Genomic DNA, 7367 nt, shown 5'->3' with positions numbered 1-7367 from the left:
GATGCGAATCAGTAGCGGTACTTAATGGCGAGTGTCTAATGACTGTCGCAAGCGGCAGTCGCCCTCTCGTCGTTGTTCTCCAGTTTCGACCTTTTTTGCTATGTTTCGCGATGGTTGACGACGAGAACCAGCGACGATTCTTCGTCGGACGAACGAAAAGCGAGCGAACGTGCGCGGCGATGCGCTGGACGGTCGAACGATTCGCAAAACGCCGGCTGCCAGGGACACGCTGGTATGAAGCGAATGGAGGCAATCCCTTTATGGCACGGCCGAGGAATTTCGCGAGATTTGATTGAGCGGCCACGCATTTTCGAAAGTATTCGCCGGTGCGTGAATTCGGGCTCCGTTTCACCGCGCGACATCCGTCCGCGTTTTTGGTCGCGACGGCCACCGGGAAAAAGAGCAGACGTGGCCAGAGAGGAAGGCAACAATTAAAATGTTTGCGCGCGCGCTGCCACATTCCAGCTGCTCCGAGCTTTTTTTCATCCGGACCAATGCGCCGCGTTCGATCGAGGCTCGATTAGCTGATTCATTGGGTCAGCTGATTAGCAATGGGATCGGAAATTGCCGGCAAATTCGAACCGTCTCGATCGCCATTGCCGAACCTCAAGACGCTCGAAAGTCTCGATCCGATCTCGGGTCTTCCGCAGTCTGTCGAGTCTCGATCGTTTCGGAGGTGTTGATGCGGGATATTGCATATTCCTGGGACGAAGAAGAATTTGAGAGTTGAGAATCTCAGAGTGGAAATGATTTTTTAGCCGCAGTCGAGGTTCTACAGCTACGACTATCTTGTTGCTTGCTTCGTTCATTTACTTGGGACGCTGCGAATGTGACGCGAGGTAGAAAATTCTGTGCCTGGAAGAACGTTTTCAAAAAGACGTCACACAGCCCATTTCCAACATAAACGGAAGCAAAAGTGGCCGATCGTCGTTTCTACGACACAGCACGATCGAGACTTGGAAGATACCAAAGACGATCAAGATTTTCCGGATGACTTGCAAGATGAGCAAGACTCAAGAGACTATAAAAACTCAAGACCTGGTAAGGCTCGAGAGACTATAAAGACTCAGGAGACTATAAAGACTGAAGACTTGGAAATGCTCGAGAGACTATAAAGACTCAGGAGACTATAAGGACTGAAGACTTGGAGGGGCTCGAGACTCTATAAAGACTCATGAGACTATAAAGACTCATGAGACTATAAAGACTCAGGAGACTATAAAGACTCAAGAGACTCTATAAAAACTCAAGACCTGAAAAGGCTCCAGAGACTATAAAGACTCATGAGACTATAAAGACTCAAGACCTGGAAAGGCTCGAGAGACTATAAAGACTCAGGAGACTATAAAGACTCAAGACTTGGAAAGGCCCGAGAGACTATAAAGACTCATGAGACTATAAAGACTCATGAGACTATAAAGACTCAGGAGACTATAAAGACTCAAGAGACTCTATAAAAACTCAAGACCTGAAAAGGCTCCAGAGACTATAAAGACTCATGAGACTATAAAGACTCAAGACCTGGAAAGGCTCGAGAGACTATAAAGACTCAGGAGACTATAAAGACTCAAGACTTGGAAAGGCCCGAGAGACTATAAAGACTCATGAGACTATAAAGACTCATGAGACTATAAAGACTCAGGAGACTATAAAGACTCAAGAGACTCTATAAAAACTCAAGACCTGAAAAGGCTCCAGAGACTATAAAGACTCATGAGGCTATAAAGACTCAAGACCTGGAAAGGCTCGAGAGACTATAAAGACTCAAGACTTGGAAAGGCTCGAGAGACTATAAAGACTCAGGAGACTATAAGGACTCAAGACTTGGAAAGGCTCGAGAGACTATAAAGACTCAGGAGACTATAAGGACTCAAGACTTGGAGGGGCTCGAGACTCTATAAAGACTCATGAGACTATAAAGACTCATGAGACTATAAAGACTCATGAGACTATAAAGACTCAGGAGACTATAAAGACTCAAGAGACTCTATAAAAACTCAAGACCTGAAAAGGCTCCAGAGACTATAAAGACTCAAGACTTGGAGTGGCTCGAGACTCTATAAAGACTCATGAGACTATAAAGACTCAAGAGACTCTATAAAGACTCAAGAGGCTATAAAGACTCAAGAGACTAAAAAGACACAAGACCTGGAAAGGCTCGAGACTGAGGCTCGAGACTGGGAAACTGTCTGGTTGCCAAACATATTGGCAATAATCTGTCACAACTATGAACTATCTATAGTTATACTAACCAGTATTAATCTTGCTATCTTAGGGTACAGAAGGAAGATATTCGACGCTTCGTTTATACATTATACGACTTAATAACCTATCCTCGCGCTATAGTGAGATTCACACTCAACGTTCCAGCTAAAATCTTGCGTCATTCTGAACTGTACATCTGAAGCCATCGTACATAGTCTGTTTACTTTAGCTGCGTCAATCGCATGATATTATGCGCCAATAGGATTATTCGTCGATCTTTTTCTGCAGCCATCTCGCTTACTTAAACAACAACCATCTCTCAAGTCGCTTTAGATGTTTGCCCGTCTCATTGTTCCCGTCCTTACGTCTTCTGACCAGAGACTCTTGCCACTTAAGCTCTACTTAAGTACCTGGTTATTATTTGTTAACTCACGCATTAGCCAGGACTAGCGTTGGCTAATATCAAGCTCTAGCACGGATCTTGATCAATTTCTTTTGCCTCTTCTCGCGACAAACACGAATTTGCATAAACCTGACGTTGTCTATTTATTCTTGCAGGGTTCTGCAAATTCAAACAAAATATCTTTTACAATGAAACTCGAAGCTGCGTATATTTATTAAAGTTGGAAACTCGTATTCGTATCGTTATCTGATAATGGTATTGTTTTTAAAAGAGATGAAATTAAAGCTAGCGGCACACACAAAGCGAATCGGACATAACGAAATACGTGTACGTTCATAGCTAATCACCGGCCACTATCCGCTGTTTCCAGGTTTAATACACGAACTCGAGATTTTTGCCGGCGCGGATCAAATCTCATTGTAGTAATTCGCTCGAACTGTTTGTTAACGAAGTATCGATTACTGGTAATTAGCGCAGTTGCTCGACAGCGAATGATTCTCGTAAATCGTTAGAGTACATTCTAGGTTTTATGCATTGTTTTCCAGGGCTTATGGTGTCGGATGGTCCTTGATTAGAGGCTGTTCGACTGCTTCGTTTATTTACTCGAGACACGAAGTGGCAAATTCTGCGCCTGCAAGAACGCTTGAAAAAATATGCCACACAGCGTCCATTGTCCATTAAACGCTTGACAACGTTTTCTTGTAACATCCACCACGTTTCACGTATTATACGAAATCTGTCGCAACGTAACAAGATTTTTACCACTAAGATTTTATCTATTGAATTATTCATCGTTCTATTTACCGAAATGGAATTTGCTCTAGGAAAAGAGAAATTCTACCCGACATGGAACAGGTACTCAAGTTCGAAGTACCATTTTGCTGCTCTCGCGAGATCGATCGCTGCGTAAGATTTTTATCGACACCGTATACATTTAACGTTTAATTTAAAACCACCCCTACGCTTCTAACTTAACCTGCAGAATTTTCTCGCGAGTTTGTTCCTTAAACAATTGTTAATAATAGACAGAATGGCTGTTGGATGGTGCAACTAAATATTCACCTCTGTCGTATTATACGTCCCGCTGTATTACGCTTCATCGAAGACAGAGCGAGAAACTTGTATTTCACTTGTAATCTCGCGCGTTAATTGCTCAAAGGGTTGATAAACCGGCGAAAAGTCGATTTGCCTGTCGCACGATGGAATTGGGTTAGCCTTCTCGAAGGACGCGATCCTTGCACGGTCGCGGGCCGCGATTTCCTCGTCTGTCGGCAAACGGTAATCGGTGTTTGGCGGAACGAGGGTGGAGAGAAAAAGAAGCAAGGGAATAATGAATTTTTTTTACACCAGGGTCGTGCGCCGCGGGCGGCTCGCACAAAGAACTCTCTCGCCGGGTTTTAAAGCGTTGTTACTCGCGCGCACAATGTACCGGCAACGAGAAATTCCATGAAATATTTCCCCTTTGCTCGACGTAGAAAGAGAGAGAGGAGAAAGAGAGAGAAGGATAGAGAGGAAGAGATCGCAGAGCGAAAGGAAAAGAGAGCAGGAGCCCTTTTAACCCCGAAAAATCGAGGGGAAAATAATGAATCCGCGGCGAACGACAATCGCCTGGGGAGGAATCGATCGGCCGCCGATTAGAAATTCGTCCGACTGTTGGCCGCCGACGCGGCTAAAAATATGATTTGCATCGATCCCAAACGCGTTTCGCTGAGAAATTAACCAGCCGGGACTGTTGGAGGGTGAACTCGTCGCTCGCTATATACATAGATCGATGGATCGACCAGAGCCGAGGCTTTGAGCGCGGCCAAACCGTTTCTCTCTGCGCCATTGAAAGACCCCGAAGTGGATTTTTACTTGCATTGATCGTTCAGATTATCTATGACGATACGTGTCACCCGTAAAAATCGATCGTGTGTTTTACCTTGTTTCTGTTATTCCATTTGCGGATCTCGCGCCACTTCTTTTTCTTTTTTTATTCTTACTCGCGCGAATTTATTCAGGCGAGTTTATTTAGGCGATTTCGAAATCGGAGACGTCGATCTTGTCGCGTCAAAAGTAACAGAACCGAACCTGACTGGGACAAAATTTGTCCGTAAAAATCTCCTTCTAGTTTGCACAAGTTTCTGTCTCTTAAAAACAAGCGACATAATCTCTGGTTGTTTAGATGCAAACTCGAGCACACGGAGACACGTCGATTTCCAGGAAAACGCGAATCATCGATTCTCGCGTTGCGCAGCGTAAACACGCATCGATGATGCTTTCGCGGAATTGGTCATTTAAAGAGATATTTAAAAGCCACGTGCTTGCATTATAATCCACGTGTCTCTCCTTCGCTCGACAGCCGCGTGAACGGTGGAAAAGCGGAAGAACCGAGTGAGGCGGAAAAGTTAAGCAGGTGGTGGCAGGCGTCGCGGCAAATAACAAAGTAACAGGGCGCAAAACAGAATGAAAGAGTAATACCCCGGGCATATACATTTATAACAAAGCAATCAAGTGGCGAAATAGCGCGGCAGCGATGGAAAATTTCCAACTCGCTGAAATTCCGCGGTCACCGGATGGACGTATCGATCCATCGAGATGGACCCGACGCCCAAGTCCGACACCGACCGTCACGCGAACCTGCCGACAAATCGCTGCTTGGTACTTAAAATCTGTATTTTCTGGACTCAATAAACTCCTTTGTAAAAAAAAAAAAAAAAAAACAAATCGCTGCTTGCCATCGATAGCGGCGCGACTCAACGAAACGTTAACTGCAGGGACGAAGCTTTCTCCAAAATTCACAAGGAAATCAGGAAGAAAGAGGATGCGGATTATGCAAAAAAGGAGAGAAGGACTTGAAACACATATCAGAGGAATGTGAGGTAACAGGAAGAGCAAGGAACATGGTAGAAACACTAAATGAGACTGCAGAAGGACTGGCAGAACTGAAAGCGATAATAGAGAAGAGAAGAGTAGCAGAAGAGGGGCAGGAACGACAGGGAGGGAGCACAGCAAGGAAAAGCCAAAGACGGAATGAGCACTTAGTTATAAGCGTTAGATTTAAGTTAGTAGACATAGAGATAGAGCAAGTAAGGTGCAATAGATAGATATAAACAGTTTATAATTAGAGAAGTGCTGGAGTAAGAGAAATATATGTGACGCAAGGGCATTATATAAGAGATGTAAACCGAAAGTCGCCCAAAGGTATGGACTAAGGATAAATAATAATAAGAAATACAAGAAAATCGCCGTGACCAATTTCAACGACCCGACGATTGGATAGCCTCTATCTAGTTTGTGTTTTTGAACGCGATTTCCGACTACTTTCGCATCCACATTCATCTTGAGGATGAAGTTGATCTACCAAATAAATGGAAAATAAATAAAATAGAGTCTCAGTGCAATGCAGGTTAAATTTGAAAGTTTTTGAACGGCTGTGGTCAATGCCAAGCATTAAAAACCACAAATGCAGGTTGCGAGGACGCGCGCGCGCGTCTACGCGCACACGTTCACCCACTGGTCGCGGGAATGGAAAAATTAGTTAGAGTTGGCGGTTAACATGATTCCTTGTTGCGTTACTGTCTGCTGACCTATGACCTGTTTGTTCGTTGCCACGTAACAATGTAGGTACTTCGTTAGCGGTAGGTTAACGAAGAAAGATAATTTTCTTCGTTTTCGCCTGTTAAGGACTTTGATGGAAATTTGTAAACGGCAATGCGAGCAGATTGCGATTTCGTCCAGGGTTGCTTTTTTCATTTCCCACGTTCTCGTTCTCGGCTATGCCAATTTTTCCCCTCCAGCTGCCAGCGAGTGTTTAGGTCATTCGCATTGTTGGAAATTGGCCGCACCATCGACAAAATTATCGATTGTTCTATTCGTTAAAGAAAATGCGATAACACGAGCCAATCGGCCACGATAATTATCTATGTCGTTGGCATAGTTGAAAGTTGGCCGGACCATGGAAATCTACGTTATTTTACTGGTAGAAAAAAATTTAATAACGCGACCCAGCAGTGACTAGGATTATTTAAGTTATTCATATAGTTGAACATTTCTCCGGCCACGAAAAATCGATGTTATTTTATTCAGTTAAAAAAATTTAATAACCAAGACCCGGCGTGTCAGTCAACGCGTTAAAAAACCTCGCGAAACGAATTTATTTCCGCACAGATAATCGAAACTATCTCATCAATCCTGAACGATGTATTATGTGTATACGCGCACGCTAATGTCCGATTATTAATATAGTATTTGTAACGTGAGGCGTGAAAAAACTGTCGATTTATTAGAAATTGGGAGCGAAAGGGGCTGACGAACGACGCGATACCGAAATAAATCCGTGAATCGGAGATTGGCGGAACCACTCGCGCTACCATCGATCCATCCAAAATAATCCACGGTCCGGATTGCTGCCACGAACCGAGTGCCTGTGAAATAATGTATAAAATTACCAGGTAAACTGTTTGCCTCGCGGCGAATATTTTTGTTGCGATTAAATCGCTATTGGTAGTCTGACCCTCGAAAGAACCTGGATCCAATGGAATTGGAGGGATGATTTTGCGAAAGAAGCGTGTACCGTGCGCTGCGTAACGAGTTCTTTAACCTTGACACTGAGCACAATTTCCACCTCGCTGGCATTTAACGCAAAAGAAAAAATATGCGTCGAGAGCGTCGTTTTTAGCGAAAAAGTTTCGTTAACACGAATTTCGGCGTACGATAGAAATAGTAATCGTTCGTAGGCGAATGGAGCCGCGGACGTTGGAGATGCAATTTCCGTGCT

At 44.0% G+C, this 7367-nt stretch overlaps 1 pseudogene; it reads left to right on the top strand.

Annotated features, from left to right (window-relative positions):
* The first annotated feature begins 1002 nt into the window (after nt 1-1002).
* Nucleotides 1003-1993, top strand: LOC117211794 (annotated as a pseudogene).
* The last annotated feature ends 5374 nt before the right edge of the window (nt 1994-7367 follow it).

Source organism: Bombus bifarius, unplaced genomic scaffold (genome assembly GCF_011952205.1).
Source record: "Bombus bifarius isolate JDL3187 unplaced genomic scaffold, Bbif_JDL3187 scf7180000008244, whole genome shotgun sequence".
In the NCBI taxonomy this organism is placed as follows: Eukaryota; Metazoa; Arthropoda; class Insecta; order Hymenoptera; family Apidae; genus Bombus; species Bombus bifarius.
Note: the sequence above shows the minus strand (reverse complement) of the source record. Positions and strands in the feature narration are given on the sequence as shown.